Source organism: Cyanistes caeruleus, chromosome 1 (assembly GCF_971803275.1).
Source record: "Cyanistes caeruleus chromosome 1, bCyaCae1.hap1.1, whole genome shotgun sequence".
Taxonomy (NCBI): Eukaryota; Metazoa; Chordata; class Aves; order Passeriformes; family Paridae; genus Cyanistes; species Cyanistes caeruleus.
The window spans coordinates 76,105,869-76,119,709 of NC_141701.1; the positions used below are offsets into that span (position 1 = coordinate 76,105,869).

Genomic DNA, 13,841 nt, shown 5'->3' on the forward strand with positions numbered 1-13,841 from the left:
CTTGGAAACAGATACCTTGTAAACTAAGCAAGCTACAGACATTGATGCAGCTGGCATTCCTCTGCAGTACATTAGCCATGCACTGGTGACAAAATCTTCACCAGTGCTTAATCTATGGACAAGACTTGGCATAGAGGACCCACCTAAGGAAGGACTGCACAATCCTCTCAATGCACATCATGGCTACAGTGGCACCAACCTCTTTCACAGGGAGAAGCCTGGTGTCTTGGGTTACTCCAGAGCTCCCTGACAAGTCAGCCTTCTGTGGTAAGAGGGCAAAGAAAGACATGGAGCACTAACTACAGCCTAGTGCTTTTTATTTCCATGACGTAAGGTTGTAAAAATACTTGGAATAGCGTTTGTAGAAGAACAGCCATATGCCATCATTTCCGTAGCAAATAAATTTCTTTGGACTGCAAAACTGAAAGGAAATAGCTTTGCAAATCTCACAGCTGCACGACCACCTGGAGAAGTCCTGAGTCCTTCCACCTCAAAGATTTTGGTGCTGAAAATACAAACACTACTTCTTGTCTTTCTCGGTATTCTGTTCTTGGAGATGACAAAAACCTGGTTTTTTTTTACATTCCATTGGATACATATGCTGAAAATCACAAAATTAATGAAGCCCTTTATCGCAATTAAGTAAAATGGTGGAGCATTCATTGCAAAACTCTAATTATAAGTTAGATTTTATATGCATCAATGCTGTATGGTGAATAAAATAACTGCACATTCATTACATTTTATATATATATCGTATATATGTCTATATATAGAAAAGCAGATAATGTATAACAACTGTGTTCTCATCTCAGTCAAAATGCTGCTCTGTCACACCTTATAATGTGAAATCCAGCCAACGTATCAATGCAGTTGATTCAAAACAGTTAAAACTGTTTTAAATTAAGAGCTATGACTGTAGGTTATGCTGCATCTGCATTCAAAAAACACATCAACTATTGAGGCTTGGCAAAGTGAAAGGAACAATAGTCAATATGCATTTAGAGAACCTTTTCTTTATGTACATCAGTAGCTTGGCTCCACATACAAAGACTGAAAGACAGGAAGAGATGTTATTAACTAGGTCAAGCAGGACCTAGCTTTTTAATGCAAAAGATAACCAAAACCATATTTATCTTCATTCCTTCTCTTTCCTGAGTCACAAACTGATGACAGTTAAGGGGGAGCCATAAAAACAGAGAAGTCATTAAGAAAAAGACCACAACTTTGCTAATTTCATATTAATAGTCAGTTCTTGTTCTGAAAACTCACCCTTCCCTATTGCCTTTGGCTACTGAAAACAGTTAAATAAAGGTACCCAAAAGCACATTAAGTGCCTGGCCAGATTACTCAGTGGAAAGTTCACTGGAAGCTGAATATCCCTCACTGACTTCAATTCACATATGAACCATTCAGCCTCTTGAACAGAAAACCAGACCTGTTCTTCCATATTTAACTCCAGGGAAACAATCAGTAATGACCATTTGTCTGATGTATTGCACTTTAATTCAGAATGTTGGTCTCCTTTGCACTGCCTGGCTTTCCTAGTGCTGCTTTCCATCAACAAAAGGTTTCCAGAAAAGCTGGTCATCAGTGGTGGCTGAATGTGGGAACCACTGTAAAGGTCTGTGCTTACTACTTTCACATGATGCACAGAAGAGAAATAAATGAACACTCCAGAAATTGCTCCAAGACAGTGCCACCAATAGGCTCCATTTCTTCACAGACAGGCTTCCCCTCTCTGCCAACAGTCAGGAATCAGCAGTGTTTATTCAGGGATGATAGGGTGGAAAGGAATGGGCAGAGTTACAGAGAAGGAGTAGTTGAACCCTGTACATAGTGAGAGAAAGCACAACTTTGTAAGTTTATTTGAAAATGCAAACTCAACTTCATGAATTGATTATCTATGTAAATCAAGGCATAAATTTAATCCAGCTTAATGGGTAAAATTACTTTTCAAACCGTTACAGTAGTACTCACAGTTTCCTCAGAAAACACTTGGGTAAGATACTAACACCTTCCTCTCAACAAATTTAGTTCTGTCTCTTAAACAATACCATTTTCTTTCCTGTCTTAAAGCAGAACAAAGCCATGAAGAAATTTCCATGGGATATAAGACCAGTTCAGGGGGAGTTAGTTTCCTGCAGAGGAAAATGTCCTTGAAAATAAGATGTTTCTGTCATCTGTCAATCCCCCACATCAGATCAAAGCACCAGCACTCCTGCTCCTGAGGTCTGCGCAACAGCTGCTGATTAACCTTGAACAGGCTCCATCTCCTGTTTCAGTAACTGGAGATAGCACAGAGGTAGTGATGGTATACTCCTTTAAAAACATGAAACTGGATTAAAACATATATTATTACTGACTTGAAAGGGAACCAGAATAAATTTGTACCTTCCTCAGCCCTTTGAAGGCACCAGCACTTCTTATAAGACCACTGCTTCATATAAGATAGTATGTTCCACGTAAACTTCAAAAAAACCCAACAAATAACAGCACAAGAATTTTTATCTTCCAATTTTGCCCAACACAAACAGCACACAGACAATACTGCCAATATATGCAGGCAGGACAAGCGTGTTCCTCCTCATCTTCTGCTGTTGAGAGTGAAGACACTCATCACTACTAGACCTCATTCAAAAGCCAAAAGGCAATTCCATCAAAAAGCAATTGCACTTCCCTGCTAGAGCTTCTGAAGATGTGGTTGTCAGCTCTTGAGGACAACAGATATCCGCATGACTAGGACGCAGCAACTTTATCACACACTCAAAAGCAAACCCAGCAAGAAGACACCATCAAGTCTTTTTGGAAGAGTTACTGGTATTGGTACAGTCTGAGTTATGACTTTCATGAGAGATTTCAGCAAACCTGTTTTGACAAGTTTTGCAAAATACCTTTTTTCACTTTCAGGACTGCCTAACCCATACCTCAGCATCATGGCTGCGAAAACATGACAGTGCAGGAGCCATTACTGATTGTGGTCAAGTTAGGCAGACAACAGCTTGTGCTCATGCCTGCAAATGTAAGGTAAAGAAATAACAGTTTCTGTGCAGTCAAGACAATGGCACTTCTAATTAATTCTGAAATTAAAAATCATTGCTCCAAGTACTACTTGGCAACTGACCACAAACAAAACTGGAAAAATGAAGAAGGGAAACATACAGAAACTTTTATCTATCTACTGGATCTACAGTTTCAAGTCCCACTTTACATCATCGAGTATCACAGACTTGCCTGACTTATTGCACTGCCTCCACCACTCTCACCTTAGTTTGGAAGGACGAGGCAGGATTTTAATGTGTTGAAACTCAGTAAGGAAGATAAGTAATTCAAAAAGAAAACACGTGAGTGAGGAGAATGAAGAGGAGATAGCTACTGATGATAACAGTGAGATGTAGGGAGCACATGGGCAAAAGAGCTTGGGGCCACTGTACATCTTTCCTGCAGGGTCTACATCGGGGCAGGGGGTAGCAATGGCCAGGCAAATGACAGACATTCTGGTGTATTCACGGTCATCTTAAAATGGCACGTAATTCTCTCCCCTTATTTGAGTTCTTGAAGAGGAATATACAATATACTCAAATCCTCCCTTAAAATTCATCCTGAGAATCAAACAAGCCCTAACTCTGCATCCACATAATTCAATAGGAGTTGCAGTTCTGTCTTTGATGACAGCACAGTTTTGTCAAGCACTCATATTTTTTCAGAAACTCATTTTTTAATTAATTGCAGTCATGACCACAAATGTGAAAACACATGAACAAAACAACAGCAATAAGAAAACCCTAGCAACAAAGCCAAACACAAAAACTCCAAGAGGTGTTTTAAGGAACACAGAACCAAGGAAGGCCAGTGCGCAGGAAAGCACCGGGGGAAGAGAGACCCCACTAAGAATTGCTCACCAAAGCCTACAGCAATGCAGCCAGCAGGAGTTGTCCCAGCATGACTGCCCAAACAAGACAATTTCAATCACCACTAGCTTTGCTTACATCCTTTTTGCCACATCATCTAAGTCAGGTCTTACACTGCTGTGAAGCTCTACCAGTAACTCAGGGAAAAGGAGAACAGCCTGCCAAAACGCCTGGGCTCAGTCCTCAGTCCAAAAGCTGCCAGCTTGGCAATGTTTTCCTTATGCCACATGACATATAAACACACATCAAGTGGGGAGAGGGATTTTTAAACCCACACGTGTGAGAAGTCATACTAGCACTCTCTTGTCATTGCCTGCTTAAGCTGCCCTCATGGGACTGGGGTTTCAAAGACCAATGAGGAAAAGCAATGGTATAAATTTCTTCACTACCCTCTTTGTTGGAGCTCAGCCTCACTGCTTTGCTCTTCTTCAGAAACTTTGCCCTTAAAAACTTAAAAGTCATCTGCCGCAGGTGGTTAATGGTCTCAAAACCACTTTTCACAAGTTTTGCAAAACACCCAAGCAATTTTTTCACCTTTCTCTTGTCCCTCCTGTCTGGACACAAAGCAAAGCCCAGGCAAGACAACTCACGAGCAGCAGCCATAGGGCATGGGAGAGACCAACCATTCTGAATCAAGGTTTAGTTTGAGACTGAACTTGAGAGATGTTTCTCATTGACTGTCTGTAATGCCCAAGGAGAGTCATGTTCCCAAAATGTGAACTGCTTGCATATGTACACATTCAGTCTCATTTCAAATCATTTTGTTGAGGAGGAACATCTTAATTGAGTACTTCAAAGCTGATTAAGTGGAAAAAAGACATTAATTTTGGCACATTTGGTCTGGAGAGAAGCATTTACCATTTTCTTTCATGAGACATTAGACTTTTCATTAGGTTCATTAGTTAAGCACTGTTCAGTTCTTAAGGTTGTTCTCTATGTACCTGGATATGGAAATTTTTGAAGACAATCCAGTACAAAACAACTATATAGTAGTACTAGTTTTCTACAGAAGCTAGTTGTGCTACACAAGCATGGATATGCCTTGTCTAGAGAGGCATTATAACGATTCAGCCTGATTTGAATTTGCAAAGCAGATGAAATTTCTGATCAATATACATCTTCTACCTTTGAATAGTCTTTGTCAGCTATCTGATTTTATTCTGGTAATATTAGTCAAAGCCTTCTTGAATCAAGTAGCATCACTGATACAATGCCAGTGTTGCACCTAAAAGCAAGCAGGAGGAATTGCATTTAGCAAGGCAGGGACTATTCCTGCCTTCTAGGAAGCTCAGCATTGCCTTTTTCCTTTTTTTCCCAGCCAAAGAAACAGGCAATTCCAGGAAAGCATAACTTTACTCAAGTGGGATTCTGGTGTGAGAAAACTAATCCATATTAACCACTAGACTGTGCAAGGTAACAAGCATATTTAAAAATTATTCCCAAGAATAATTCTACAGCTTTCACTTTTCAATTTATTGGCACTGAAATACAAAAGGTTCCACTTTAGTTTTATATACCATATTGTCAGTTTTCATGACCCTTTTACAGGTCTGAAAACATTAGAGTTATTTTTTGTATTTTGTTTATGTCTCCCTAAGTCAAAAATATCAGTTTACACATGAACAATTTTTGTGTGTTGAAGTAGGGATGGGCAAGCAAGCACAGTATTTCCAGACTTAATTGTTACAAAAAACAGCTATAAGATCAGAGACATAAGACAAAAACAAACTGACCCACCCAGCTCACGTTCTTTGTAATTAGTTTGGGGCATTTTCCCCCCTCTGTTCTTCCAAGCTCCATATTTGCTTGAAATGAAAACTCAGGATTTTGTAGAGGCACAGGTCACACTTTGGTGCCATAAGACTTAGCAAGACTTTATTCCAAGACTAAGCAAGTAAGTGTGAAAAGGAGTGAGAAAATAGAATAATGCACTACAGTTCTTCCATTGTTTTACAAATAGAAATGCTGATTATTGAAAATAGAAGAATTTTAGATGTCAGGTCATAACTTCTTTTGCTAAGTTGTATTGATCCCCTCACATTGAATTTACAATTGGTGATTCAGTATGCTTCATTTCACTTGACAGCTTTGCTTTAACAATATGATTGCTATGTACCTCTCCTGCCACAGGGACACAAATACTAGAAGTATGTATTTTACACTGAATTATTTCTTTACTTGGCTAGTTCATGTTTCAGTTTGGGTGTGGTTTTTTGTGGGTTTTTTTGGTGGGGTTTTCTTGTGTGTATTTTGGTTTGGTTTGTTTTTTGGGGGGTTTGGTGGGGGGGGGGGGCGGTTTTTTCTTTGATTTCTTTTTCCTTAAATCAAATTTTGGCAAGCTGTATGGGGTTTGCCCTACAAACACCAGAAATCTTTGCTAACTTTGCCTACCTATGATGTCCTTTAGATATCCATAAGACCCTGCATATAGGTAAACTTCTATAGAATAAGGATACAGATGAAAAACAGTTGGTAAATTAGGATATGCTGTTGCACCTGTGCAGTAGTCTTTTCAACTAGCATTTCAGTCTTGCCTTTCTGAAGCCCATCTGACCAGTCTGACCCCTTGCTGAGGAACAAATTCCAGCTACCCTTTGACCACAAGCAGTTGAAAGATTTGGGCTGCTGAGACCTTATCATTTGGCGCTCAGGTCCTCCATTCCCACAAGCCACAGTGACTCACTGAACAGCTTCTACCAGCAGCCCCTGTTCCTTCCTGTTTATATGCTCTGCTAAAACTCAGGGGCAATATCCTGGATTTGGGACAAGCACCTCTTCAAAACACCAGAAGGGGACACTTGGGGAGCCCAGAGCCTACCCCACACACGTGTGGTGCCTCAGGGTGGGCACAAGGCAGTGCACCATAGCTCAAAGGCAGGAATGGGAGCCCAGGGAATCCTGCTGTGGATTAAACACATCATGTCTACACCCAGTCAGAAAAACTTGGATTTCTGGCCAGCAGCAAGTGGGTAGCAGCACCGAAGAGCATTTGGGAAGTTTGGGCAGATGTTATCAAGCCTTGGGCAGATGTTATCAGGCTCGCAGGATCATACAGAATGGGTCCAACATAGATTATGAAACCACTTGATGGTGGGAAACCACTACTACATTTCTACAACCTAATCATCCTTAAAAATTAAATAAATAAAAATACTAAAAATCCAGATGGTAAGAAGCAGGGTAATCATACTCCTCTATGTCTGAAGCCCACCTGTGCTGTCTGGCTTCTAGAAGCAGGTTTGGAAAACAGGATCATACCTCTTACAGAGCATAGATGTCCCAGCAAATGGCAGGCAACACAGTGTCCTTCCATGATCTCCCTGCTTCCGTTTTGCAATTCAGATGAACGCTGAATGAGCCGACACTGCCACTAAAGTCCCGAGTTGGAAGGCTAATGTTAACAACTTCCCACACTAATTTGTACACTGCAAACCACAATAATCACTGAGCAACTCCAAATTGCCTGTCTGGAGATCACCTGATGAAAACACAACCAATTAAGCAAAACATAATGGCACACTTTATCATTAGAGGGCAGAGCACTGGCTTACTCCCATGCTCCCGAGGCAGAAAGGCTGGCAAACACAAGGGATGCTTACGGGGAGAATCGGGGATGCAGAGGTACATTGATGTGCTTGCTGAGCACTGCCTGAGCTCAGCCTGGCTCCTCACACAGAACATGCCTGACCAGCCTCACTCTGGGAAAGGTTCTGTAACTCAGGACATGTGCTCTTTTTATGGTGCTTAATATCTGATGCCTTTTTCCCTCTGATTTTTCTGAAGCTCACTGCCTCCCATGCAGCCATGAAATGCACATCTTAAAAAACAAAAGCAAGCAGGCAACAGTACCTTAATTAAATCCCAGCAGTGTATGAAAGCATTCATAACATACTAACTAATGGGTACTGCACTTCTACACAGAAAAGATTCTTTGCTGGAGAGTTATGGGAGCTTCAGTCAACAGAACAGAACTAACTACCTAAGTAAACGAGTAATCTGGTCTGTTTTTATAAGAGAGGGAGTGGTGGGAAAAGAGTTGAAAGGTGATCATCAGTTTTACTCCCCAGCACACCTGTGAAGAAACAGAGGGGAAAAAAAAATAAATTCCACTTTCCATTTATTCTAGAATTAATTCACATTTCCAGGTTCTAAAATAAAGGATAGTAAGAGGAGTCTCCAAAATTATTGCACCTGTCTACAGTCCTGAGGAGTGTCTTTTCTTCCATTTGCCTATATCTTTTTTGGGGTTTTTTTGGGTTTGTTTTGTTTTGTTTTGTTTGTTTGTTTGTTTGTTTGTTTTTGTCCTACAGACCCTGATAAATATTTTGGGATGCCTGTGAGGAAACACTCCCTGAGATTTGGTGGATACTTCTCTTGGGCCTGAGCAGACAGGAGAATTGCTAGCTCTTCCCATTCCCTCCTCTCCAATGATTACCTTCTTCTCCTCCTTTTCAGGTCAGGAACTCAGAAAAGACCCCCAACAAATTTTAGAACTCAGCCACAAAGAAAGATGTAAAACACATATGATTTGATCACTGTTGTCATTCAATGTTTTTCAATTTTCTCTTGAAATATGAAGAAAATGTGTCAAACCACAAAGGATAGAAGCCTATAATCTATGTAACTCGTCATTCAATTCAAAATTCATTGTTCATATATAATTTATAAACAGGATCTAACCTACCAACCATAAAACAAACACAAAGGTGTCAGTAAACATGAAACAGCTTATTATGAGTTACTTCTCAAACCTGTGATCATATGTTTCCAAAGAAAACTAAATTGCAACAGGCGGTTGAAAACACCTAATTCACTTTGCAAACACACAGGACAAGGAAAATTAGGTGGCAGTAGAGGAAGAGAAATTTAATCCCAGCCTGGTCTCCTTCTCAGCTGTTGCACAGTATGAGCAGAAGACTGTCAATCAGGGCTAACTAACCTCTGCTTTCCCAGAGGCAATGTGACACCAAAGCAGCTGCACAGGTGGCATTTCACACCACTGTAATACAGGCAGAAGGCACAATTTAGTATAGAAAAGAGTTTGGGATCAATATTGAAGGAAGATATAGCAGTAAAGTTTATATAGTGGATATAGTTAGAAATCCATTAAGTTCAGTTTACTGCATGCACTTTGAACACTTCTGCATTTTATCAACTTTAAACTTCTCTCAGAAACAAGGTGATGCTTTGCAATGCTCCCCCCACTGCAAAGCCTGGTCACTGCTGATGAATACCAATGGTATGCAGCACTTGCAAGGTAAAAAGGCAGCCTGAAACACTGCATTCATTATATTCAGCTGCCCAAGGTCACAACCCTCTGAAAAGCAATCTCCTGCTTTTTGCTTATTCCACTTCACCCTGATCAGATACGTTTCCTAGCAGTAATGCTACCCTTTTTAGGCTATCTGTTTAGATTCTTTTGCACTTGTGCAACTATAAAATGAAACATCTACAGGGCAAGTCAGTGGAGTCATTATGGCAAGTCATTATTCCTTTTACTGACATTTTTCCTACATATTACGTTAAAAAAAATTACTCCTTTGAAGTTCATTCACTACTGAACTGTCAGAAGGGAACACCTTTAGAAGGAAACACAGAAACAGAGTATGTGTCTTATACGAGCAAACCTTCTCTCCTGTCACAGAAACTTGTACATCATAAGCTGGACAGAACCCTGGAACTGCATATTGTTCCATCCCAGATCTCTAGACAAACCCCCAAGGCAGTCAGACAAAGCAGCTCACAGGTTCCTTGGATGTGCAGTGACACACCTTTCCTCATGGCTTCCAGCACCTTTCCAAAGAAGCTTAAAATCTGCACTCCACCTTTCAACAGAAAGGTGTGTCACGTTTCCTCATTTGCAGGCACACCTAGAGAGTTGACACATTCCCACTCTGCATCCTTCTTTCCATGACAAGGACAGACATCTACTGTATGACTCTGGTATTCATTTTTGGTTTTTTTTCTTTCTTCAATGTATGTTTACACGAGCTGGTAATTGTCAAAAGGAAAAATGACTACCTCAACCTAGTACTTAAGCAGGACCAGGAAAAGCAAAAACACAGAGAAGTTGCCTCTGTAATTTTTTTTTGCACACATGCATGTTTTACTGTACAACAGGTTGTTGAAGATTTAATCCAAAACTAAACCACAAAGCAATTAGAAGAGCTTAACCAAACAGAAATGATTTAAAGCATTACTCCCTGACAAAATAGGCATTTAACTCAGAGATAACCAGGAGTAAAGAAATACATCTGGGTTCAGACTCTCTTCTAGTTTACCATGTCCAGTGTGCAAGAGCATTATTAAACCAGGGCTGAAGAGCTACATGCATGTCAGCAGGCAAAGGACCTCCTCAGCCAAATGATTTTGACCATACACTGTACATACATACATACATACTTACATACACACTGTAATCTTCCAGAGATGCACCATTCATATATCAAGGTGGGAACCCCTTGCACCCCTTCCCATTAGCCAAGGGGGTTAGCTCAAGCAAGCAGTGAAGCACTGCTGCATCAGAGAGGCAGAATTTTTTCCCCCCATTTCTCCAGGATCAGGTCTGAAATAGGATGATACTCTTTACTAAATGATGTGACCTACTTGGGTCGAGATCCCAAGCTCAGCCAGGGAGGAGATCCCGTTTCCTTCACACAAACACCTGCCAGCTGTGACTGACAGTCACGTTTTCCCCAGCCTGGAAGAGTCTGCAAGTGCCAGCTGTGGAGAGCTGTGCTTCCCCATACTAGAAAAACTGATGTGAGACCAGAGGAAGGACTGGCAAGAACACAGCTGCTTTGAGACAGAGAGATATGGGACAAAGGAAGGCCATGAAGATGACTGGAGGTACGGAGCAACACTCCTATGAAGACAGAGACTTGGAGTTGTTTAGGCTAGAGAAGAGAAGGCTCCAGGAAGACCTTTTTATGGTCTTCCAGTACCTCAAGTGGGCCTACAAGAAAGCTGGAGAAAGACTTTTTGAAAGAGCATGTATTGTAAGCACAAGGAGGAATGGCTTTAAACTGAGAGAGGGCATGTTTACATTAAATATAATGAAAAAATTCTTTACTGTGAGGTTGCCCAGAGACCCTGGGGTGTTCAAAGTACAGCTTGGATGGGACTTCAAGCAACCTGGTCTAGTGGAAGGTGTCCCTGCTCAGGGAAAGCGAGGGCACATGCAGAGGAGGGTTGGAACTAAATGTTTCTTAAGGTCCATTCCAACCTAGACAATTCTATGACACTATGATATTCAAAACTGAAAATCAGCAGACTTTTAGGCTGGTGAAAGTAATGAAAGGACAGAAGAGATGTAGGGAGTGTGACACATTATTCGCATATGAAGCAGAAGTATCTTTGTGATGAGATCAGCATGTACCAACAGGCAGGGGGATCAAGCTGCTAGCAAGAGCTAGCAAGACCATATAGCCAAGAGCAAGCTCCTCTTTCCATTCTACACATCTTGTCTTCAAGAAGTAGTCATATTTCAGTACACATCATCCAATACCTCAGACTACCCACAGACTAACATAAAATCACTGAATCATTTAGGTTGGGAAAGATGTCTAAGATCATTGATCACTCAAACACATCTCATAAGTGTCATGTCTACACATATTTTAAGTACCTCCAGGTATGGTGATTCCATCACTTCCTTGGCATCCTGATCCAAAGCTTGACAACACTCTTGGCAAAAAAATTTTTGCTCATATCCAATCTAGACAGTCCCTGGTGCAACAATTCTTGTCTCACCATTTGTTACTTGTGCGGAGAGACAACCCCACCCAGCTAACACCTCCTTACAGGTATTTGTAGAGAGACACTGCTGTTAACAGATAGACAACACAGACAGATCATAGAGCAACTTTAAGTGTGACAAAAGCATAGTTTTCTCCTACAAGGTAGCTGTTCCAGTAGATTTACACATCCCTGCTCTGCATCTCCCAGCTTCCTCCCTTACCCTGCCACCCAAAAGGTATGCTGGAAGCTATGAGTCAACACACTGGACAGCAGGTTCTCACAGGCAACCCTCATTGATCCTAAAACCCAGGGAACCATGACTTTTCCCTTCAGTTACCTCTGAAAGTGTGTCTACTCAGCAGCATGAATGCTTACATGGAAATTCATTTTACTTTGCAATGAATTACATCAACCAACTCCTCTGTAAATGTCAGCCCAGACAATTCTATAAACATCTACTCCCGACAGAGTGGTGCAGTTCCCCAGTCTGTCAGACATGGGAAGGCTTTGCAAGCCTTCCATCACAAGGATGATGCTTTAAATTGTCTATAAAGAAGATGACTGCACAATAACTTCAAGTCAAACCATCAGTATGCCTACATTAAAAAGCAAATGCAGCACTCAAAATGCAGCATTACTGATTCTTCCCTTCCCAGAGAGGTGCTTATTCTTAAATTAAAAACAAAAATTAAAAAAGAAAACAAAACAGAAAACCCCACAAACAAACAAACCCAAAGCCCTAAAAGCAGAAGTAAACAAAAAACAAAGCAAATGGGCTTCATAGCAGGCCTGCAGAAGCTCAAACTAGGAATTTTCCATGGCTGCTTCACACAGTGCTATAAAAACATATTTAATTGTACGTGCTCATAATCAGATTTTTATGGTACAAAAGAATGCAAGTATAAACAAATATAAATGCCTTCCTCTTCCTATACCCAGCCAGTATCTTTTATTACTTTTCATGCTAATAATAAAGTCACTCCTTATATATCACTGTGCTGTCAATAAAAAAATAAAAAATAAAAAACCCCAATCACAAAACCAATAAAAAACCCCCAAAAAACAACAGCTATTAGTTCTGTTCGGGTGGTAGTTTTTGCCTTGTTTTGTTGGGATTTTTTAAGAACACTTAGGTAAAATAAAATGACCTAAAGACAAACTTTCCCACAAATGCTGAAGCGTGGAATTGTGCAAAGAGAAGCATTTTTGGCTAATTGGTGTAGAACAGAAGAGGATTCAGGAAAACCTCCTTAGTCAGAAAGAGCACGTGCTTGATTTCAGCTAATATGAATGTGACACAAACCGAAGAATGAATGATTGCTTCTTCAGCCCAGACCTCCTCTGGGAAAAATGCTCCAACTTGGTCACCCAGAGGGGTACTCATACCCACTGAATTACTTTCACAAATGCAATTTCAAGAAAAAGTGAATGTTTTCAAGCATGTTACTAATTATTCATACTGCTTTAGCCAAAATTGTCTTTTTAGTCTTCAAAAAACAAATACAGTAGTCTGCTGTTACTAATCTCAGTGGCAAAACAACTGAGAAGCATCTTGCTCGTGATTACCGAAACACCCAGCCTCACAAGACTGTTTTGCTCAAGCTGGTCAAGCTGGTCACTCTTCAGCACTCCTGAGCTCTAGGAAGAAGGAAACACGAAAAGCTGCTTAGGCTTTACTCCAAAGAGATGTTGCAGTAGCAATGCGTTCTTACACTGCCACCTCTGTATTAGCTTCCTGCAAGCTTTTACTTGGCTGGTCAAAAAGACTTGGCTTTAAAAATAACCAGTTTTCTTTTCAAAGAAGTCATAAATCATCATCTCAAAGTGGAGCAATAACTTTCTGCTTACCGCACAGTCCACCTCTAATCCACCATGCAGCATATGAAGTACTTCATTCTGCAGGCAGGAACAGAGATTTCCTCACCTCTAAGGAAATGAATTCTGATTCTTCAGAGCTCCATGCCATTTTCATGTGTGCAGTGGAAAATATTGCAAGCCGCAGGGACTATGTGCTTGCTGCTTCCTCCTCCAAGCAAGTTACCCAGAACTTGGCCCCATGCTTAGCACAGGCAGCAGATCTGGTTTTATTTGCATGGGTGCAAACTCCCAGAGAGGGCAAGAGCCTTATTTATACACTACACCTCTCCACCCAGGGAAAGGGAAAAACATATTAGAAAGGGAAAATGCTGT

At 40.8% G+C, this 13,841-nt stretch overlaps 1 protein-coding gene across 2 annotated transcripts in view; it reads right to left on the reverse strand.

The window, feature by feature from the left end:
- The window catches only part of MYO10 (myosin X), a 159,826-nt gene that overhangs the window by 129,960 nt on the left and 16,025 nt on the right, over window positions 1–13,841 (reverse strand). Inside the window, exon 1 of one of the 2 annotated variants that reach the window (XM_086898241.1) lies at window positions 7,170–7,389. The exons of the other annotated variant lie outside the window; for it this stretch is intronic. The gene's annotated coding sequence lies outside the window, so the exon portion shown is untranslated. Of the gene's footprint in view, window positions 1–7,169; window positions 7,390–13,841 lie in introns of those variants that run through there. 2 annotated transcript variants of the gene reach the window in all.